The sequence below is a fragment of the Fukomys damarensis genome, unplaced genomic scaffold (genome assembly GCF_012274545.1).
Source record: "Fukomys damarensis isolate Sample0158 unplaced genomic scaffold, DMR_v1.0_HiC HiC_scaffold_17, whole genome shotgun sequence".
NCBI lineage: Eukaryota > Metazoa > Chordata > Mammalia > Rodentia > Bathyergidae > Fukomys > Fukomys damarensis.
Window position 1 is genome coordinate 78588139 of NW_022900929.1, and position 9211 is coordinate 78597349.

Genomic DNA, 9211 nt, shown 5'->3' on the forward strand with positions numbered 1-9211 from the left:
AGAGGCTTGGACGGTATGGATTGCTAGCTCCCAAATTGTGATATAAATCAATTTCTGCTCTTTAGAAATCACCCAGCGTGCTTGCTTCAGCAGCACATATACTAAAATATAAAGCACCCACCCTGAGCTATTTGCTATAGCAAAAGAAAATACTAATGGGCCATCTGTTAGGAAATATATGTTGGGCTCAGGATGTAGCTCAGAGAAACAGCAGCACATGCCTAGCATGCACAAGGTCTGAGGTCTGATCTCCAGGACTGCAAAAAAAGAAAAAGGAAAGAAATAACTCTTATTCATGGTAGAAAGTGTATAGAGAAAATGTGATGTCAATTTAATAAGGAAAAATTAATTCCAATGAAAGAATATAAAAAATGGGCCCATTAATTCAGTTAACAGAGATTTATCACAGCTATCTCTGCAGAAAGTAATATGCCAGACAACTGTGGGGGTCCAGCCCCCACTAGTCGAACAGTACCTGAAGGAGAGAGTGAGGATTGAAAAGGAAAGACACTCTAGGCAGAGTGGAGACAAAGGACTGTCTGCTTTAATTGAGGCAAACCTGGCTATTTATACACACATTATCAGCACATTATCTTGTGTAGATACACAAGAAACATCTGCAGAAAGACACCACAAGAGAATGTTTAGACACCATAATATTTTAGGATTCCTAAGGTCAAAAGGTATTCACATGCACTTGGGGCTGGAATGTTCTCTTTATTTGATCACAGTGGCTTCATTAAGTTGTTAGATTAGCTCCTTGTTAACCACTTCTAGTTTTCTGCATACTATTGTTAGGTGAGAGTTTCAGTTTCCCCACAGACAACAGAGGTGCAAAAATTCAAATTTTCTTACTTGTGAAATGCTAAGAACGTAGGGGAGACAACACAGAAAAAAAATCCTTGCAGTGTAATTGGTAGAGACTGCTTTTAGTGGTATGTTCAGGATGCTTGGGAAGCAGAGAGCAAAAGTGATTTACAGCTTATGCCGGGACAGGGAAGAAATAATACTTGGGGTGGGACTTGAAGAGCAGGGTATCATGTACAGATGATGGGAAAAAAGTAGACCATAAGGAGTTAACCTTCCTTCTGGCCTACCCTCCTATTCCTCCTTTTTCTATTTGCTCTCTTCTCTCTCACCTTGCTGTTTTAAATGATCTCCTAATTGCCCTCCTTGCTCGTAGTGTGTCCTAATCCAAGCCACACTGTACAACTGAACAAAACTGTAAGATGAATCTTAATTCAGAGTTTTAACTGTGGTGGGCCCTCCTCTGAAGATCTTTATTGTTTTAACCTGTCTCTAGTCTCAGCAAACATAAACTGAATCCAGTTCACAAAGACAAAGTGAACTGCGTACGTATGGGTGACCATGCAGCAGTGAAAACCAGCTCACACAGGCTGGGGACTTAGCGCAGTGGTTCTGCCGCCTGCCTCACAGGAGCAAGGTCCTGAGTATGATCCCCAGTACAAAAAATAAAAAATAAAAAAAATTCACCTCATGCTTTCTTTTAATGTTCTTTTGTTCCACGGTACCTTAATTAATTCCCAGCTGCTCCGCACTTCTGCCTGCCCAAGTGCTCCCAGTTTGGGAAGGTAAAGAAGTATTATGGGCCTGCTTGGATTGATGCTGGCAACCTGCGTGTCTGAGACCACGTGGACCTGTAACAGAAATAGAAAACAGAAGAGGTAGTACTTGGGAGAAACGAAAAAAATTCTGTCTGGACCCACTATCTGTGAGAATTATTAAGACAGGGAGAGCGAGAGCAGGGAGAGAAGACGTTAGAAGAACCGGGAGATGTTGCGTCCATGTACCAGCTTCCCATGATGATCATGGTCACCGCACTGCAAACGGGGACCGCTAACAATTTTAAACGCAGCGTGTTACCAAGACAGCCATTTCAGTAGAAGGTTGGAAACCACAGACCAGCGGGGCCACACGGTTAAGGAGAAACGGGAAGCGAGAAAGCACAGGCGGCAAATGTGACTACTGTTGGCAGCGGAGGAAAAGCGTGCAGGAGGAAAATGGTTGGGGATTTCCACCTGCGACCAGGGAGGCTGCACTCGTCTGTCGTTTGAAAGAGAAAATGCAGAGATGGCAAGACCGCGGGGAAAGAGGTGGGAAGACATGACGGAGAAAGGTCACAATGTGAGAGGAACTGATGGCAGGGTTCGCCTTGGAAAGAGAGGAAATACTTCTCTGCCAACTCGGATTCCGGGCTGGGAGCTCGGTGGTAGAGTGTAGCTGAGGAAGCTTGAGGCCCTGGGTTCAATCCCCAGCACTACCGGAACAGTCTCGGATTCTATTTTGCACGGTCTCACTTCGTTCCTCTGTTTTATCTGATTTTTCCTGCAGACCCTTGGCAGCTAAACCAATGTCTCCTTGGCTTGCAACATGGCCCTGGCAGGAAGGGACACTTGCCTGATGGAACAGGGTGGGAGTTGCATAACTGCTTTCACTGGTGTTCCTGCCGCAGCAAGCTTTTTGTTCAACAACTGCAGATTTCACACCACCATACTCTGTGACTGTCTTCAAAAACACCTCTTTAATTCGATAGAGGTTGATTTTTATAGACATTTTAAAAGTCACTAACAAAACAACAAACCTTTGAGGAAAAAAATAAGAAAGGAGCTTCACGGCCTCAGACTAGGAGATTGGTTTAATAAGATGCAAAGAGCCATCAACCATAAAGGGCAAATAAAAATGTGATAATTGGGACTAATAAACAATTGCAAAAATTTGTTCATCAAAAGACACATAAACTGGGTGTAAGGGAGCATGCCTGTAATCCTAGCACTTGGAAGGAACTTGGGAACTACACAGCAAATTAAAGGCCAGCCAGGACTACATGACAAGGCCCTCAAAAATGAATAAGACAAACAAAAAATACACTAATAAAACAGTTAACAGGCAAGCTACAGAATGAAAAAAAAAAAACAAAGAAACTATGTGTGGTGACACACACCTATAAAGCCAATACTCAGTAAGCTGAGGCAGGACGATTGCAACTTTGAGGCCAGCCTGAGCTATATAGTGAATTCACGGCCACCCTGCAGTCCACAGTGAAACTCTGTCTCAGAAAATTTTTTAAAATTAAAAAAATAAAGTTCAAAAGCAAGCAAAGCTCATCTATTCTGTTAGAGAAAAAATAGCGGTTACCCTTGGTGTGGTATCCTATAGGGTACAGTGTGGCAGCTGGAAGGGAACATGGCGATTTTTCATGTATGAATAATGTTATTTTTCTTAATCTGATAATGGTTACACACGTGCATTGAGTTTCTGAAAATTTGTTTTATTGTACAATTATTATTTGCACACTTTCTTTATGTATACTTGAGGATTTTTTCAGTGAGGTCCCAAGTCTGTTTTATGTGTGAACAAAAAATTTATTCTGCCATTTTTCTCTGATTTATCTATTTATTCAAATTATTTATGCTTCTCACTAGTTTCTTCCAGAACTTGCCCAGTTCTCTACATCTTGAAATGTGTTAGTGATCTCCACACAGAATCTTACACCAAGCTCTGGGCTTTGTACTCCTTCCAATTTTTTATAACACATAGCTTGTCTTCCTAAAATTTTGTAAGACTAGTGAAATTGTTCAAATGACCATCAAATAAAAACATCTATGTAGTTTTGACTCCATAACCTGGAAGAAAGCCCAATGCTATGACAACTATGGATGTCCTCAGATTTGTCAGTGCCTTGGTGACTCTGATCAACACACGCTACTCTTATGGTCTCCCTGAGGACATCAGGACATCACATCCAGTTCAAGAGAAAATAATTTGATCACAGAGCAAGACAAAGGTCAAGAATTCTTTTTTGGATTGGGGTGGTCACATCCTTATTCACAAGCTATTCATTTAGAAGAAACAATGAAATAGGAGCTTCAATACAGACATCTGGATGCTGGGGGAAATTCAAATGAGCTAACTTTAAAAAAATAAAAACAAATTTAATATCATAGATTCTTGATTTTAAAAAATATATGTTGCTGGCTCACAGAATGCAAGTTTGGTTGGAATTACATTTCACCCAAAATGTGATTTGAAGACAAATGACAATGTAAACAGTGTTCCAATTCTAATTCAAGAACATAGTGTGTCTTTCTATTTATTCTCCTGATGTTTTTATGTAAAGTTCTGAAGATGCCTGCTTCAGGCTCTGCCTGTTTCTTATTAGGTTAATTAATTTCTAAATAAACACAAATGGACTCCTGGAATTCAGCTCTCCCAAAGGAGACCAAGTAAGAGAAGAGAAGATACTTTTTTTTTTCATTTTAAATTATGCATTTTCTAGTATAATTTAGGAAGGAACAGGTTCTTCCAGTTCATTTCACCTGAAATAAATCTATTTTTTATAATGTTTACTGGAGGAAAGGGAAGAAGAGGGACACATGGTTGTGTTTCACCGCGTTGTCGGGGTGAAAATCTTCACGTGTATCACTAATCTACCGATTTTCTCATGAGTTTTGCTCTTTTGCAGGTTTGCCATTAGGCATAGGGAAGGGTCTTCGCCATGGACCGCGGTAGAGGGCCCCAAGTTATCACAGGAATCCTTAACACAAGAGTACCCATGATACTCAGGATCTGGCCAGGCCCTAACAACCACACCTGTGATTAAATGCTTTGAGTTCCCAGGATGCACTTCTTTCTCTGCAGCGCTTGCTCTGTCTTGAAAACAAAAGGTAGTTGAGAAATACCACAAAGCAGAGGTTCTCAAACCTTTCAGCTTAAGGCTCTTACCTCTTAAGACTTCAGGGCCCTCGATAGAAAGAACATGTCACTGGGTGGAAGGAAATACTTGCAAAAGATCTATCTGATAAAGCCCTATTACCAAAATATGCAAGGAACTCTTCAAGCTATGATCTTTAAAGAAATCTAACCTGATTTTAAAATGGGCCAAAGGCCTTAACAGACACAACACTAAAGAAGATATATGTGACCAGTGTTCCTGAGATGTCAGCTTCACCGGGTTAAGAAACACCTAGCAGTTTAAAGTGTGCTCTAGGGTGTGCCTGGGTGGATCTCGGAAAGGTTGTGGACTACATACTGTCCCTCACTCATTTCTCTGGCAGTCTTCTGCTCTGCTCCCTAGCAATCAGCAACTAAGCAGCTGTGCTCCACCTGCCTCCTGCCATGACATCTGCCTTGGAGCCTGCCAGCCATGGACTGAGTCTCCTGAAACTGTGAGCCAAATTCATCCTTTCCTCTCTTCAGTTGTGGGTGTCTGACAGGAATGCTAGCTGATACAATATACAGATAGCAAATAAACGTGTGAAAAGATGTTCCACATCATATGTAGCTTAAGTTAATCTGATTATCAACTTACCCACAGTGCCAGCCTCCTAGAAAATCGTGAAAGTGCCCTTCTGGTGTGTGTGAAGGTGCATCCAGAGGTAACTGGCTCGTGGATCAGCAGACTAGGTGGGAAAGACCTGCGCTGAATGTAGGCGACACTGTCCAATAGGCTAGGGACTCAGATGGTACAGCAGAACAGAAGAGGGGAAACACATTCATGTGCACGCAGGCTGCACTCACTGAGGGAGGAGGTGCTTTGTTTGCTGCTGCCATTACCCCTGGGTATCGGACTCCAGACTCTTCAGCTTTGAGCACAGAGCTGCACCAGCGATGCTCCAGAGGGCTCCCAGGCCCTCTGTCTTGGACTGAGGCTGTATCACTGGTCCTTGATGTTCTGAGGCTTCTGGCTTCCAGAATGGAGAAGCTACTGATTTCCTTGGCTCTCTGCACTACAGACAGCCACTGTGGAACTATTCAGCTCTGGCTGTGTAAGCCAATCTATACAACCCCTCTCACATACACATTCTACTGTATTTGTCCCTCTGGAGGACCCTTACTAAGGCACATATTATTATGGAAATACGAATTTAAAAACAACCACTATGTACATATTAGAATGGTCAAAATCTAGAATGCTAACAACACCAAATGCAGGCAGGAGATGGAGCTGATAGGAATGTAAAACAACACAACCACTTTGGAAGACTAATTGGCAGTTTCTAACAAAACTAATGCTGTAACCATACAACCCAGCTCTCACGCTCTTGGGAAATGTGCCTAAAGGAGCTGAAAACTTAAAAGTCCACAGAAAAACCTACACACAGATGTTTATTGCCGCTTTACTCATACGTGCCAAAACCTGGGAGCAACCAAGATGTCTTTCAGTAGAGGTCCAGCACTAAAAACAAAGGAGCTATCAAGCTATGAAAAGACAAAGGGTGCAGGAACCAGCCTATGAGCTTGAAACTGACCAAGGGGTGACAAGGATGAAAAGACACAGAATCGTTAAAATCTGGAGGGCCAGGGGGAGCTCCTGTCTCCCTCTGACAGACAGCCCTAAGTGACTAGCGCACCTCAACTTTATTCACTAAGACTTGGGGCCAAGCAATTAGAGTCATGCAGGATTCACCGGTCTCCCTCCCTCCACAGCACTCACAGCAGCATCTCAGGTGTTTTTACTTCTCCCTGCAGCCTGTCAGGAAAATGAATACAAGTCACAGAAACACAGAGAGTGGAGATGAGGCACCGGGGGAAGGAGCGATCTCAGGGATCAGAGGGCCCTGTGCGTTCCTCCTGTATGTGCAAAGGAAGCAGCCCATGGGGTGAGCGCTCTAATGGAGAGCGCTGGGAGCCCTTCCCAGACGCCCCACTTTGGAGCATGGTCCTTCTCCTCCACCCTGCCTTCTCCATCTCTGCCCTTCAGACAGGGTTCTTTCCCCACATTAAGATTAAATGCTCAGCAGTATAATGACGCCTGTCAGGGAATAAACAAGGCGGAGGCGCTGGAGATATAGAATGTTGTCCACGAGGCAATACAACCCGGAGGGGGAATACAAGGCCCACCCCACGGTCATCCAGGTCAGTGGTATCTTGTGTGGTCCACGTGTCATACCTGTTGCATCGCTCTTGGATCACAGGGCCAAGCAGCTCCACAAATGCCTGAAAGGAAGTTAAGAGGGGAGGTCGTTACCGAGAGGAAATTCCTCCCCAGACGTCGCATACGGACTAATTTCACGGCCAGAAACTTGCGTATGGATGGTCCACTGTCTTGAGGGGGATCTTTAGAGAAAAGGCACTGGGATGACTGGGAAGATGAGATTTTGTCGACAGATTAGTTGAAATCAGATATTTCAGTCTTCTACATGGCAATATAAATCCTAAAGAACTCTTGAGTGTCTAAACTTCTCTAGGTATACAGGAGTCTGGAGTAACCAGTTTCAGCATGAAAACGAACAGCACAGTTCTTAGGAAGACACACACACAAAACCTCTTCAGGACGAAGACGACAAACAAGTAGCTAAACCTCTGACGTCCTGGTGCCACGTTAAGAAATTCTCTAAGATACTTAAGCAGAGTGCAGGGGCGCACTCTGATAATTCCAGCTACTCAGGAAGTCGAGACAGGAAGATCCTAAGTTTGAGTCTAGCCTCAATGATTTTGAGTGACCTTGTCTGAAAGAATTACTGAGCATCTACTATGGTATATGTGGAAACTCTAGGTGCTGGGGTCAGAGTTATAAATAAGCTAAACAAAGTTTCTGTTCTCATGGGGCTCATAATATAGCACATTTCCAAATAAATTAACAATTTAAAAAATCAGTAAGAAGCGCTAAGCAGAGAATTAAGAGGAGGAGAGAAAAATGATGGGGTGGCTACCTTAGATGGTGACCTGAGAAAATGTCACTGAAGCAAATTGCAGCCATGATCTGAATATCACAAAGAGGCACGCCAGGCAAACATGAGGAAAAATCACTTCAAGCTCTGAACAGAGCCATTGTGAAAGGCCAAAGGTCAAACATCGCGAGATGGCACCAGAGTCAGGGAGGAGCCATGTTTGTAGTGCTTTATGTACTAATAAAATACCATATCTCCTAAAAATCCCCAAACTTATCTTCTTTCTTCATGGCTTACCCTGTGAAAAGGTAAAATATGCCTGATTTTTTTTTGATAAGTGCAAGATAAAACCATCTCTGATCATACACGAATATTTTTTCCTAATCACCTATGACTCCAACTGGACCAGCCCCCACTTAACTCTCCAACTTTACCCTTATTCTTGCTCATTGTTTTCCGGCCACAAGGGCTCTCTGTCCCTCTTCTACCACCACCGATCAGTACCACCTGAGTTTATTTTTCTCTCCTAATACTCTCACTGCTAACTCAATTTATTGTACCTCTAAATACTTTGGACTTTCTAAATTGTGGTAAAATATATAACATAAAGCTAGGCTCGGTGGCACAAGCCTGTAATCCCAGCACTGTTGGGAGTCTGAGGCCATTCAAGCCCAACCTGCACATTTGAGTGACTTAATGAGACCCTGACTAAAATAAGAAATAAAAGGGCTGGGGATGTAACTCAGTGTGGAGGCTCTGTGTTCAATCTCCATCAGAAAAAATATGTATCTATATCCATGTATGTTTATATACCATAAAGTTCACCCTTGACCATTTTAAGCGCATTTATACTGTTGTACAATCAATTCCCAGAACTGTTTTCATCTTGCAAAACTGAAATTCTACCATTAAACTCCCCTCCCTCTTCTCCAGTCCAACAATCCACCTTCTGCTCTCTAATGCTTTGAAGATGTCTATTCTTGGCACTTCACATAATGGGATCATATGTACTTGCCTTTTGTGACTGGTCTTTTTTCACTGTCAGAATTTCCTTCTCTTTAAACCCGAAGCCCACTCTGCTGAATGTATATACCGCATTTGGTTTAATCATCCATTGACTTCTTTCAGCCGCTGTCAGTAATGCTGCTATCAGTGCAAATGATGAACTCTGTAAGACCTGCTTTTGATTCCTCTGAGTACTCTGAGTACCCAGAAGTGGACTTACTGAGTTGTGTGGTGATTATATCTTTAATTTCAGGGGGACCCAACATACCGTTTTCAATGGCGGCTGTATCACTTCAGATTCCCATTAACAGTGCACGGCATCTTTGCCAACACTTTTTATTCGGTTGTGCTGTGGATCGAGCCCAGGGTCTCAGGCGTACTAAGAAGATGCTCTACTACTGAACTCTACTACTGAAACGCCGTGCTGCCTCCTGGGCCAAAGCCATCCGCTTGGAGATCAAGCTGTGTATGTCAGCCAAAGCGCGAGAGGGCGCCTCAGCTAAAGTGAAGGAGGAGGAGACAGCTCCGAAGGCCTAGGTCGCTGAATCCTTAAAAAAAAAAAAAAAAAAAAGAAA

At 43.0% G+C, this 9211-nt stretch overlaps 1 long non-coding RNA gene across 1 annotated transcript in view; it reads right to left on the minus strand.

Annotated features, from left to right (window-relative positions):
- Positions 1 to 1505: 1505 nt before the first annotated feature.
- The window catches only part of LOC104872384, an 8643-nt gene continuing 937 nt past the window's right edge, over positions 1506 to 9211 (minus strand). The window contains exons 2-4 of the long non-coding RNA XR_783138.2: positions 8905 to 9184; positions 6911 to 6957; positions 1506 to 1658 (exon numbers count right to left, since the gene is read on the minus strand). This is a non-coding gene — a long non-coding RNA (uncharacterized LOC104872384). The remainder of the gene's footprint in view (positions 1659 to 6910; positions 6958 to 8904; positions 9185 to 9211) is intronic.